Below are 12,500 nucleotides of genomic sequence, written 5' to 3'. Positions count from 1 at the left end.
AAAAAAAAAGATCTGTGTGGTATATTGAGCTAAAACTTCACACACACACTCTGGGGACAACAGAGAGTTATTTTACATCTTGTGAAAAGGGGCATTATACCACCCCTTTAAACTCAAAAAAGACAAAACTTTACTTTTAATACAGGATTCTAAACAACAAAGATATGTCAATTTATGAAGAGCTTGAAGCAGATCTGACTGAGAAACTCCTCATACAGTGTAAGAGGCTTTCCTTGCCATGGATGCTGGATAACACACACACACACACGGCTCCTTCCATTAATAATAATGTCTAGTGCGGTAACTGAGATAAACCTACCAATATCCGTTGGGATGAGAGGAAAAAAATACGTTTTAGTTGCATTATAACATCGGTTAATAAAAACTGTTAATAGTTTTTAATCAACATTTAGAAAATATCGCAAAAGTTTTGCGCAAATCTGTAAAAGAAACGTAGCTTGTTCTCGGTACGTTATTCCTCTTTAAACCAGACTTGTTTCTCCAGTGGAGTTTAATCCCGTCTGGCTAAAGCTCTTCCCTTAATGTTCCTGCATCCGGCCAGTAGACGCAGAGAGACGGTCTTTAGGGGCTGTTCCAACTAGGCCTGTCGCGATAATCAATAAATCAATTAATTGCACGATAAAAAAAATGAGCTCGATAATTTTTCCGGCCGCAATAATTTTCATTTGCATGCTTGTTTGTTTTCCTCGTCTCTCTCTCTCTCTCTCTCTACCAAAGAGACTGGATGACAATATCAACGCGATATTTTTGCCACCCATTTGCGAAATTGCCACACATTGATTTTCGAATGTTGAAAAACAATTATTATTATTTTTTTTTTACTGCGCCATTTACAATGGTATTTGATTGCAGAGCGCAGTATCGCAAGCACTACATCTCGCTCGTCCCCCTCTCTCTCTCTCTCGCGCGCTCTCTCTCCCTCATATGAGGCGCCGTCTAGGGCTTAAATCAAACTTCATTCACCCACATATGAAACACTTGCATACACATAGGTAGTCAAACATGCATGTATACTGCTGAATGCTCAAACAAATACATATGAAATGTGTACACACACACACACACACACACACACACACACACACACACACACACACACACACACACACACACACAGACACACACACACACACACACACACACTCTGAGTCTGAGTTAATTAACTGAATTTCAGATGATCACAAGCAGACGGAGATGAATCACGACAACACAGGAACTCAGTGACTTACATTATTGATGTCAGTGGCGTGTTGTTTGGCGTCAGCGGTCGTCCCATGATGCAGTGCAGGACATAACCCGCCGTCAGTGTTCGTCCCATGATGCAGTGCAGGACATAACCCGCCGTCAGTGTTCGTCCCATGATGCAGTGCAGGACTAAACCCGGCGTCAGCGTTCGTCCAATGATGCAGTGCAGGACTGAACCCGGCGTCAGTGTTCGTCCAGTGATGCAGTGCAGGACTGAACCCGGCATCAGTGTTCGTCCCATGATGCAGTGCAGGACTGAACCCGGCGTCAGTGTTCGTCCCATGATGCAGTGCAGGACTAAACCCGGCGTCAGTGTTCGTCCCATGATGCAGTGCAGGACTGATCCCGGCGTCAGTGTTCGTCCAGTGATGCAGTGCAGGACTGAACCCGGCATCAGTGTTCGTCCCATGATGCAGTGCAGGACTGAACCCGGCATCAGTGTTCGTCCCATGATGCAGTGCAGGACTGAACCCGGCGTCAGTGTTCGTCCCATGATGCAGTGCAGGACTAAACCCGGCGTCAGTGTTCGTCCAATGATGCAGTGCAGGACTGAACCCGGCATCAGTGTTCGTCCCATGATGCAGTGCAGGACTGAACCCGGCGTCAGTGTTCGTCCCATGATGCAGTGCAGGACTAAACCCGCCGTCAGTGTTCGTCCCATGATGCAGTGCAGGACTAAACCCGGCGTCAGCGTTCGTCCCATGATGCAGTGCAGGACTAAACCCGGCGTCAGTGTTCGTCCCATGATGCAGTGCAGGACTGAACCCGGCGTCAGTGTTCGTCCCATGATGCAGTGCAGGACTAAACCCGGCGTCAGTGTTCGTCCCATGATGCAGTGCAGGACTGATCCCGGCATCAGTGTTCGTCCCATGATGCAGTGCAGGACTGAACCCGGCGTCAGCGTTCGTCCCATGATGCAGTGCAGGACTGAACCCGGCGTCAGTGTTCGTCCCATGATGCAGTGCAGGACTGAACCCGGCGTCAGTGTTCGTCCCATGATGCAATGCAGGACTAAACCCGGCGTCAGCGTTCGTCCAATGATGCAGTGCAGGACTGAACCCGGCGGCAGTGTTCGTCCCATGATGCAGTGCAGGACTAAACCCGGCGTTAGCGTTCGTCCAATGATGCAGTGCAGGACTGAACCCGGCGTCAGTGTTCGTCCCATGATGCAGTGCAGGACTAAACCTGGCGTCAGCATTCGTCCCATGATGCAGTGCAGGACTGAACCCGGCGTCAGTGTTCGTCCCATGGTGCAGTGCAGGACTGAACCCAACGTCACCGTTCGTCCCATGATGCAGTGCAGGACTTAACCCGGCGTCAGCATTCGTCCCATGATGCAGTGCAGGACTGAACCCGGCGTCAGTGTTCGTCCCATGGTGCAGTGCAGGACTGAACCCAACGTCACCGTTCGTCCCATGATGCAGTGCAGGACTGAACCCTGCGTCAGTGTTCGTCCCATGGTGCAGTGCAGGACTGAACCCAACGTCACCGTTCGTCCCATGATGCAGTGCAGGACTGAACCCGCCGTCAGTGTTCGTCCCATGATGCAGTGCAGGACTAAACCCGGCGTCAGTGTTCGTCCCATGACGCAGTGCAGGACTAAACCCGGCGTCAGCGTTCGTCCCGTGATGCAGTGCAGGACTGAACCTGCCGTCACCGTTCGTCCCATGATGCAGTGCAGGACTGAACCCGGCGTCAGTGTTCGTCCCATGATGCAGTGCAGGACTAAACCCGCCGTCAGTGTTCGTCCCATGATGCAGTGCAGGACTAAACCCGGCGTCAGTGTTCGTCCCATGATGCAGTGCAGGACTAAACCCGGCGTCAGCGTTCGTCCCATGATGCAGTGCAGGACTGAACCCGGCGTCAGTGTTCGTCCCATGATGCAGTGCAGGACTAAACCCGCCGTCAGTGTTCGTCCCATGATGCAGTGCAGGACTAAACCCGCCGTCAGTGTTCGTCCCATGGTGCAGTGCAGGACTGAACCCAACGTCACCGTTCGTCCCATGATGCAGTGCAGGACTGAACCCGCCGTCAGTGTTCGTCCCATGATGCAGTGCAGGACTAAACCCGCCGTCAGTGTTCGTCCCATGATGCAGTGCAGGACTAAACCCGCCGTCAGTGTTCGTCCCATGATGCAGTGCAGGACTAAACCCGGCGTCAGTGTTCGTCCCATGATGCAGTGCAGGACTGAACCCGGCGTCAGTGTTCGTCCCATTATGCAGTGCAGGACTGAACCCGCTGTCAGTGTTCGTCCCATGATGCAGTGCAGGACTGAACCCAACGTCACAGTTCGTCCCATGATGCAGTGCAGGACTGAACCCGGCGTCAGTGTTCGTCCCATGATGCAGTGCAGGACTGAACAGACTTGATGGTCGTATAGGCCTGAATCGATGTGTCTGCTGCTCGTAGAGCTGATTATGTGATCAATGAGCTCTCTTGACAGGAAGTGATGGACTCCTGGAGGTTTCCTGAAGCCTGATTGGTGCAGGGCAATCTCTGTTGGGTTACAGTGTTTTTACCACAGTGAAGGTGAAGTCGAGGACCTGAACTGTGTTCAGCTCACTGGAACTCAAGTGGATTATTGCTTTTATAGAACAGCAGCAATATTCAATTGATAAATAGATTTATTGATATTCAATAAATAGTAAGTCTTACAAATAAAGGATCTTCATTTGTATTGATGGTTCCATGAAGAACCTTTAAAATCCAGTGAATCTCTCCAATGCAAAAAAAGCTTCCTTAGTGGAAATATTATTGGAAATAATATTAGTGGAAGTATAAATAGTGGAAGTATTAAAATGGTTCTTTTAAGAACTGATCACTGAAAGGTTATTTAGGGAAGCAAAAATGGTTCTTCTACCCTTTTGAAACCTTTATTTTTAAGAATGTATGTTTATTAATATAGTAAATATGTGCTTTGGCCAGTGATATTAGTTCATGAGATTTGCATCCCAGCGTCTCGTGTGTGTTCATCTGATTATAAGAAGACGCAGAACAGAGTCTGTTTTCATGACCTCTGAACTTTACAGTAAGTGATTACACACACACTCATCATCAGATCATAGAAACATGTTTCTGCTCAGTGGTGTGTGTCTGATTATAGGGTCGATTGTTATCTGAACACAGAAATGAACACAGATATGACATGAACATGAACGCAGATATGATATAAACCTGAACACAGATATATGATATGAACCTGAACACGTTATATAAAGCTATTACAATTATTTATATAGAACAAACTTTATAAAGCATTATCGGCCGATAACGATCAACGCCCGATCAATCGGAGCCCCTTATACTGTACCTGATATATATCCAAAATAATCAAATCCAGTCTATTTGTAGCAGTATTGAATCGCATTCGCAAGCTTGTGAATCTATATCGAATCGAATCGTGAAATTTATATCAATAGCCATCCCTAAAAAAGATAATAGTGTCATTATTCAGATTAATTCAGTTCAGTTCAATAACTGTGTTTCATAGTTGGCACAGGCTCATGTGTGATTGGCTCCTCACAGGCTCACGTGTGATTGGCTCCTCACAGGCTCGCGTGTGATTGGCTCCTGACAGGCTCGCGTGTGATTGGCTCCTCACAGGCTCGCGTGTGATTGGCTCCTCACAGGCTCGCGTGTGATTGGCTCCTCACGGTAATTACTGAGGCCTCTTATTAATGATTCAACATGTGAAAGCTGATACTACACCTCAAAAAAAAAAAACCTTAGCTTTGGCTCATCCATATTTCATCGTGTCAGATTGAGCGGCTCGTTATGATGTTATAACGGACCATGTTGAAAAGGGGCAAGATTCTGCTGTACTGTTTTTTACCATGTTGGATGATTTACATGTGAGAGCGACAGAAACAACAGCATGCAGGTCTGGATTGACTGGATTGGATTTTTTTGTCTTACTTTCTCTTGTAATGTGTGTGTGAGATGATTATTGTCTGGAATCTGTGGATTCTGATGTAATGGCTCAGTGGTTAGTGGGTCATGTGACTTCAGATCTGAACTGTGTTGTCCATAAATAAACCACTGTAAGTTGAAACCAGCAATCCAGCATTGGCCTGGAGTTTCATCCGCTGGGAAGTTTTCAATGTTATTCCTAGAATCATTCCCTCTCCGACTCCAGCTGTAATTGCAGCTGCTGTAATAATAAAGTTATCCTGCAATTCCTCTGACAGGATAATTTTATTTATCAGAATATCTCAGCATTCACCGATGCGTCCCGTCACTCTCGCTCACCATTATATGTTCGGTCTAAAACGTGACGCTAATGTTTTCCCGCAGGACAGCAGACGCAAGTTCTGTCGTCTGTGACTGTGATATGAAGAATAACACATTTTAGCAACGGTGTGAGTGACTGGCACATAACGGGCACAATAACGAGAGAGACCCAGACTGAGTCATGTGACACTTCTTAACATCACTTTAGAAAATCTTTGAAATCCCTCAGTTTGTGCTCATATGTAATGGATTTACTATTGCACCGGTCTCGCTCCTCAGCTCAGGGATTCTGGGACGCCTGGTTTCACTGGGAATCTGCTGATGGAGTGTTTCCTCACACTCAGATGTGTTTGAGCATCTCTGTTCTGATGTTTTGAGGTCAGACACACACACACTCTCTCCTGTGAAGATGTTGTTGTGTTAATCTGAAGCATCGCTCTAAGTGTTTCCACTGACATCTATAAAGGGATTCAGCAGGTGCTCGATGTGTTTCCTGCAGGAGTGTGTGTTTCCTCCATCCATCCCTCCCTCTATTCCCTCCATCCCTATATCTCTCCATCCCTATATCCCTCCATCCATCCATCTACCCATCCATCCATCTATCATCCCTCCATCCATCCATCCCTCCATCCATCCATCCATCCATCCATCCATCCATCATCCCTCCATCCCTATATCCCTCCATCCCTATATCCCTCCATCCCTATATCCCTCCATCCCTATATCCCTCCATCCTTATATCCCTCCATCCATCCATCTACCCATCCATCCATCTATCATCCCTCCATCCATCCATCCCTTCATCCCTCCATCCATCCCTCCATCCATCCATCCATCCATCCATCCATCCATCCATCCATCCATCCATCCATCATCCCTCCATCCCTATATCCCTCCATCCCTATATCCCTCCATCCATCCATCTACCCATCCATCCCTCCATCCATCCATCCATCCATCCCTCCATCCATCCATCCATCCCTCCATCCCTCCATCCATCATCCATCCATCCCTCTATCCATCATCCATCCATCCATCCCTCCATCCCTCCAGGGTGGGAAATTAGCACCCGCCACCAGCCAATGGCTGGTACTTTGCCTTGTATACCAGCCACAGTGGCGGGTAGATTGTAAAACATATTTTTATTGGTTACTACTTAAAACATTCCTTGTAACGGATTGGACATCTTTTGTCAAAGAATGCTGTTGCTAAGTAAAAATAATGCACTTTTGTCGAGTAACTAATTTGATTGGTTTTCAGCACTGTGCTTTACGGACACAGCGCATGGACACGGCGCTGAACGGACCGTGACGCATATAGCTGAGGTACAGACGAAAGGAAAATTAAAAAAATATACCCGGTGTTAAGAGGCCCGCCGCAGAGTCAGCTGTATATGAATGTACAACCTGTTGAGGGCGAAGTAAATAAGAAGTGAAGGTACTTTTCGAACAAGTGGCGCATTGATGACGAAGGGAAAACGAGGGTTCGCTTAGTTCGCTTACTGTCGAACCTATGCGTCGTCCGAAAATGCAAACAATTCGTTTGTTAGAGGAACAACTAACCTTAAAATAGAGTCAATGAATATGACCAATTCTATTCAGAAACGTTCATGCGATCGGCAAAAAGGGCAGACCTTTTCGGGACTACGTTTGGATGTGCAAGTAAGTAAATTACTAACTTGAAGTTGTGTTTTGTGATGGGCTAGATGGCTATCATTTTTTTAGTTTAGCGATAGTTTTAGCAGCGGCGAGGATAGGAGCCGATACCGTGGGTGCTCCGGAGCTCGATTACGTGTCAGTTAAACTTTTCATCTCCAATCCTATCTGTATTTGTGAGAAGTGGTGCTGTCCTGAGTTGAAAGAGAGCCTACTTTACGGCTTTATTATCGAGTTAACCCTCTGGGGTCGACAAACGCGCGGGTGCGTTTTGCTGGATTTTTTTCAAATAGCAGCAAAATACATTTAAATACTCCATCCTTTATGGTCATACAGACTTAACTGATATTAAAAAATAAACTGTAAAATAACCATGCATAAAATTCTCTCAAAAATACAAACATGTACATACATGTTGCTTACATATTATGGTAGCCCTGTTTGTGCTAATAGTGCTTTTTTTTTTTTAAAAGCCCGTGAGCATCCACGGAGGAAAACATAAATTGGCTCCTGAGTGCAGCATAACTCATATTGTTAAATGGATAAAACGAATGACATATTTGTAATGGACGTCAATGTTATCAAAGTCACAGTTCTCATTCATAAATTTGAATTCCAGAAAAAGTGGCTGTTAAAATTGGGCATCCACTAGCCACTGTGGCTGGTGGGCAAAAAAGTTAATTTCCCACCCTGCCTCCATCCCTCCATCCCTCATCCCTCCATCCATCATCCATCCATCCCTCCATCCATCCCTCCATCCATCCATCCCTCATCCCTCCATCCATCATCCCTCCATCCATCATCCATCCATCCCTCCATCTATCCCTCCATCCATCATCCATCCCTCCATCCATCCATCATCCCTCCATCCATCCATCCCTCATCCCTCCATCCCTCATCCCTCCATCCATCATCCATCCATCCCTCCATCCATCCATCCCTCCATCCATCATCCATCCATCCATCCCTCCATCCATCATCCATCCATCCCTCATCCCTCCATCCATCATCCATCCATCCCTCCATCCCTCATCCCTCCATCCATCCATCCCTCATCCCTCCATCCATCATCCATCCATCCCTCCATCCATCATCCATCCCTCCATCATCCATCCCTCCATCCATCCCTCCATCCATCATCCATCCATCCATCCCTCATACCCTCCATCCATCCATCCCTCATCCCTCCATCCATCATCCATCCATCCCTCCATCCATCATCCATCCATCCCTCCATCCATCATCCATCCCTCCATCATCCATCCCTCCATCCATCCCTCCATCCATCATCCATCCATCCATCCCTCATCCCTCCATCCATCCCTCCATCCATCCCTCCATCCATCATCCATCCATCCCTCCAACCCTCCATCCCTCCATCCATCATCCATCCATCCATCATCCATCCCTCCATCAACCATCCCTCCATCCATCATCCCTCCATCCCTCCATCCATCCATACATCATCCATCCCTCCATCCATCATCCCTCCATCCATCCATCCCTCCATCCATCCCTCATCCCTCCATCCATCCCTCCATCCATCATCCCTCATCCCTCCATCCATCATCCATCCATCCATCATCCATCCCTCCATCCATCCCTCCATCCATCATCCATCCATCCCTCCATCCATCCCTCCATCCATCCTTCCATCCTTTCCTCCACCTTATTAAGCATTCATTATTTACTTAGGGTTAGGGTAAATAATTACTTTTATTCATGTATGTATTTATTTTCTATTTACTATATATTTTTTTACTGTATTTACCATTTATTTATTTATTATATACTTACTGATTTATTTTATTAATTAATTTTTTGTTTACTTTATTATCTAATTATTTGCTTATTTATTTCTTATTATTTACATATTTAATTATTTATTATCTTTTTACTAATACGATCGCTTCATTAATTTAATTTTTTGATAACAATGTGATTTGAAAGATTAGATTAGAAGTAATTTATGGAATTGTGGGTAAGTGACACCGGTCACATGTTCATCTAGTGATGGTCGTGGGTCAGGGCGTCTGGATCAATAAGTTATCTCAGTGCTGATACTAACGGACAGTAGATCACATGACCAGCCCACGTCACTGATTCAGTAATGTAACGAGATTCATCTCAGTGTGTCGTTCACACATTCACTTCCTGTTTTAGCAGAATAACATGTTGAGTTCCGTAGTTCATCACGTGACCACACTGTTGTCAAACGTCCAGTGAGTGTGAAAGTGTGTGTGAGTGTGTGTGTGTGTGTGTGTGTGTGTGAGTGAGTGAGAGAGTGTGTGTTTGTGTGTGTGTGGGTGTGTGTGTGAGAGAGTGTGTGTGAGTGAGTGAGAGTGTTTGTGTTTGTGTGTGTGTGGGTGTGTGTGTGAGAGAGTGTGTGTGAGAGAGTGTGTGTGTGTGTTGTGTCTGTGAGAGTGAGTGAGTGTGTGTGTGTGTGTGTGTGTGTGTGTGTGTGTGAGAGAGTGAGTGTGTCTCTGTTCTTTAATTTGCATACTGTGGTTGTGGTTTGCCCAGAATAACCCTTGTGTGTGTGTGTGTGTGTGTGTGTGTGTGTGTGTGTGTGTGTGTGTGTGTGTGTGAGATGTATATATCAAGGCTCTATAAATTCCGTGATGTGGAAACGCGGGCGCAATCCAGTCATAAAAATGGAACTTACAGTATAACAGAATGTCTCAGAAGTTGGCAGATTTTGGATGAATAAATCATCCGCAGAGCTGCACACTTATCAAGCTGTGTGTGTGTGTGTGTGTGTGTGTGTGTGTGTGTGTGTGTGAATGTTACAGACTGCTGTGTGAATCTGAAGTCTGTCTCAGTTCGCTCTTTTACACAAACTCAAACACACACACACACACACACACACACACACACACACACACACACACACACACACACACACACACACACACACACACAGCTCTTTACCGCCAAGATAAAAGTTTAGTTTGCTTGAGGAAATTGTGACATAATTTTATGTTGTGCGGCACTTTGTTTGACAAAAAATTAAAGTAGTTGTTCAAATGTCTTCTGATTAAATTTTAAAATATTAATTAAAAACTTTTATGCATTAATTTGATTACCACTATTTTTCATAATATTAAATATGATAATATTAGATCTTAAAACACAGAATTCAGAAAATGAACACAGATGTGTGTGTCCACAGAGGTTTGATGGTGGACGTGACGTGGATCAGTGTGTGCAGTGATGATTCGGTCACATGATCTTCACACGTGTGACGAGTAGACATGTGGCGGTATTCGGTAATGCGATAAATCGCGGTAATGAATATGCACGATATTGTTATCGCGGGGACTTCGAAATACCGTGAAAAATAATAGATCCGAATTTAGATTTTTAGAACGCGCATCAGCTTATTTTCCATCAACCGCTTAAAAAAACAATGCGTATATGCTGCGCAAAACACGTGCGCACTTTGATGTAAACAATCCCCACATCACATGTATAAGCACTGTGTGAATGCAGTGTGCACTCTAGTCTAATGTAAACAATCCTCACATGGAGAAGAAGCACGGCGGAAGGAGGAACGCTGCCGACTATTTATCCCCCGCATGGCTGCCAACTCTCACGCATTCAGCTTGAGACTCACGCAATTGACACTTTCACAGGGTCTCGCGCCACACATCCATTTTCTCACGCAGAGAAAAATCGCGGAGCAAAGAGGACACTGACACCGACAGACTAGACAGAGCAGGTTACTTTTGATATGAAAAAAATATCAGCTCTCAGGTTTTATAACGAAATTCAGACAATAAATACTGTTTTGGTGCTTGTAAATGTGACGTGACAGATCGCGCGCCTCAGATCAAGTAAACCGATCATCTGTTACTTTTTATTAAAGATACAGTACAACCCACCGAAAGGTATACGTACTTTTGATCAATCAGTGTTTTTCAACCACGGAAAGAGGTCAATAACACTGCAGGAGAACAATTATGTCACAGAACGTTACATTTACCTCAGGAAAGCCATTTAATGTTAGTTGACTATAAGAAAATAGCTATAGAGAGGAGTATTTTGCTAAATATGTGCACTATATTACATATTTTAATATATGTTTACTTGTCATTATATAATTGTTATTATAATGAAAATTACGGCATATTACATTTTTATATTTATATTATTATTATATTTATATTGTATGCATTATATTTAATTTCTCTCTGTATGTTTACAGCATTATGTGAGATATATTTTTTCTTGAGAAACATTTAAATGCAGGCTATCTACTGTAGCCTACCTAATATTTATCCAAATGAGTCAATATTGAATCAAGATTGAAATTAAATCCAAGAATTTAATTGAAATCATGAAAATTGTGTTAAGCAATAATACAAACAGTAGCCTCAGTAACTGTACCATGTAAACATTATAACATGTTGTCACTAAAAAATAAAATTAATGTTTTGACAATCACAATTACACATTGTGATGCAAGTTTTTTTTAGATACCCCCAATCCGTCTGTTTCTCTTGTGCAATTAAAATATCGTGATAATACCGTATACCGTGATAAAAGCTCAATCAATTAATCGCAGCATGAAAATTTGATACCGGCACATGCCTAGTGACGAGTGATATCACGCACAACGAGAATTACACGGAACACTTTTATTAACAGTTAAACTAATAGCACTGATGGCAGAGAGCACAAGTACTGCACATAACTGAGACTGATCCGAGACCTGAGGAAACTCAAGCTTCAAACACAGTCATGATGAACTCAACAGAAACAGGAAGTAATTACCAACCAGGAAAACGAACCAGGAACGGTTGCAGATCAGGAACACAACAGGGAAAACGCTACTAAAACTGACTATTCGTGTTCAGATGAGCCGTAACTCTTCATAACCCATCTTACATTAATAATTCATACTTTTATTCAGTAAGGATGCATTAATGATCAAAAGTGACAGGTATTTATAATAGGCCTGCATTGATGAATGGGCCAATAATCGGTATCGGCCAATCAGAGCCATGATTTCCACTATCAGCCAATTGTTTAAACACAGCTGATGATCAGGGACGATTATAATTATATCCTGTCAATCAAAAGTGGACGGAGAATGTGTCAGACATATGTTGGATTAAGTTTGTCATGAATTATGGAATTACTAGATTGTTCGCTACTGTACTATTTTGGTTTGTATGTCTGTCTGTTAAATAAAAATAAAATAAAAAAACATTAATAATAACAAAATATTTACATTTCAAATAAATGCTGTTCTTTTGAATGTAAAAAAAAAACATTGTCATGAAGACAAGTGTTTATGAAAACTACCTTCCAAACATTTCTTATATTTGTGTGTAATTATATCTG

General features: G+C 43.9%; 1 protein-coding gene across 19 annotated transcripts in view; it reads left to right on the top strand.

Annotated features, from left to right (window-relative positions):
- Nucleotides 1–12,500, top strand: part of caskb (calcium/calmodulin-dependent serine protein kinase b) — an 81,648-nt gene that overhangs the window by 14,021 nt on the left and 55,127 nt on the right. The window lies entirely within an intron of this gene.

Source organism: Siphateles boraxobius, unplaced genomic scaffold (assembly GCF_051911475.1).
Source record: "Siphateles boraxobius isolate OS27281-9 unplaced genomic scaffold, OSU_SipBor_1 163, whole genome shotgun sequence".
Taxonomy (NCBI): Eukaryota; Metazoa; Chordata; class Actinopteri; order Cypriniformes; family Leuciscidae; genus Siphateles; species Siphateles boraxobius.
The sequence above is the reverse complement of the archived record's forward strand: the minus strand, read 5'-3'. Positions and strand labels throughout refer to the sequence as shown.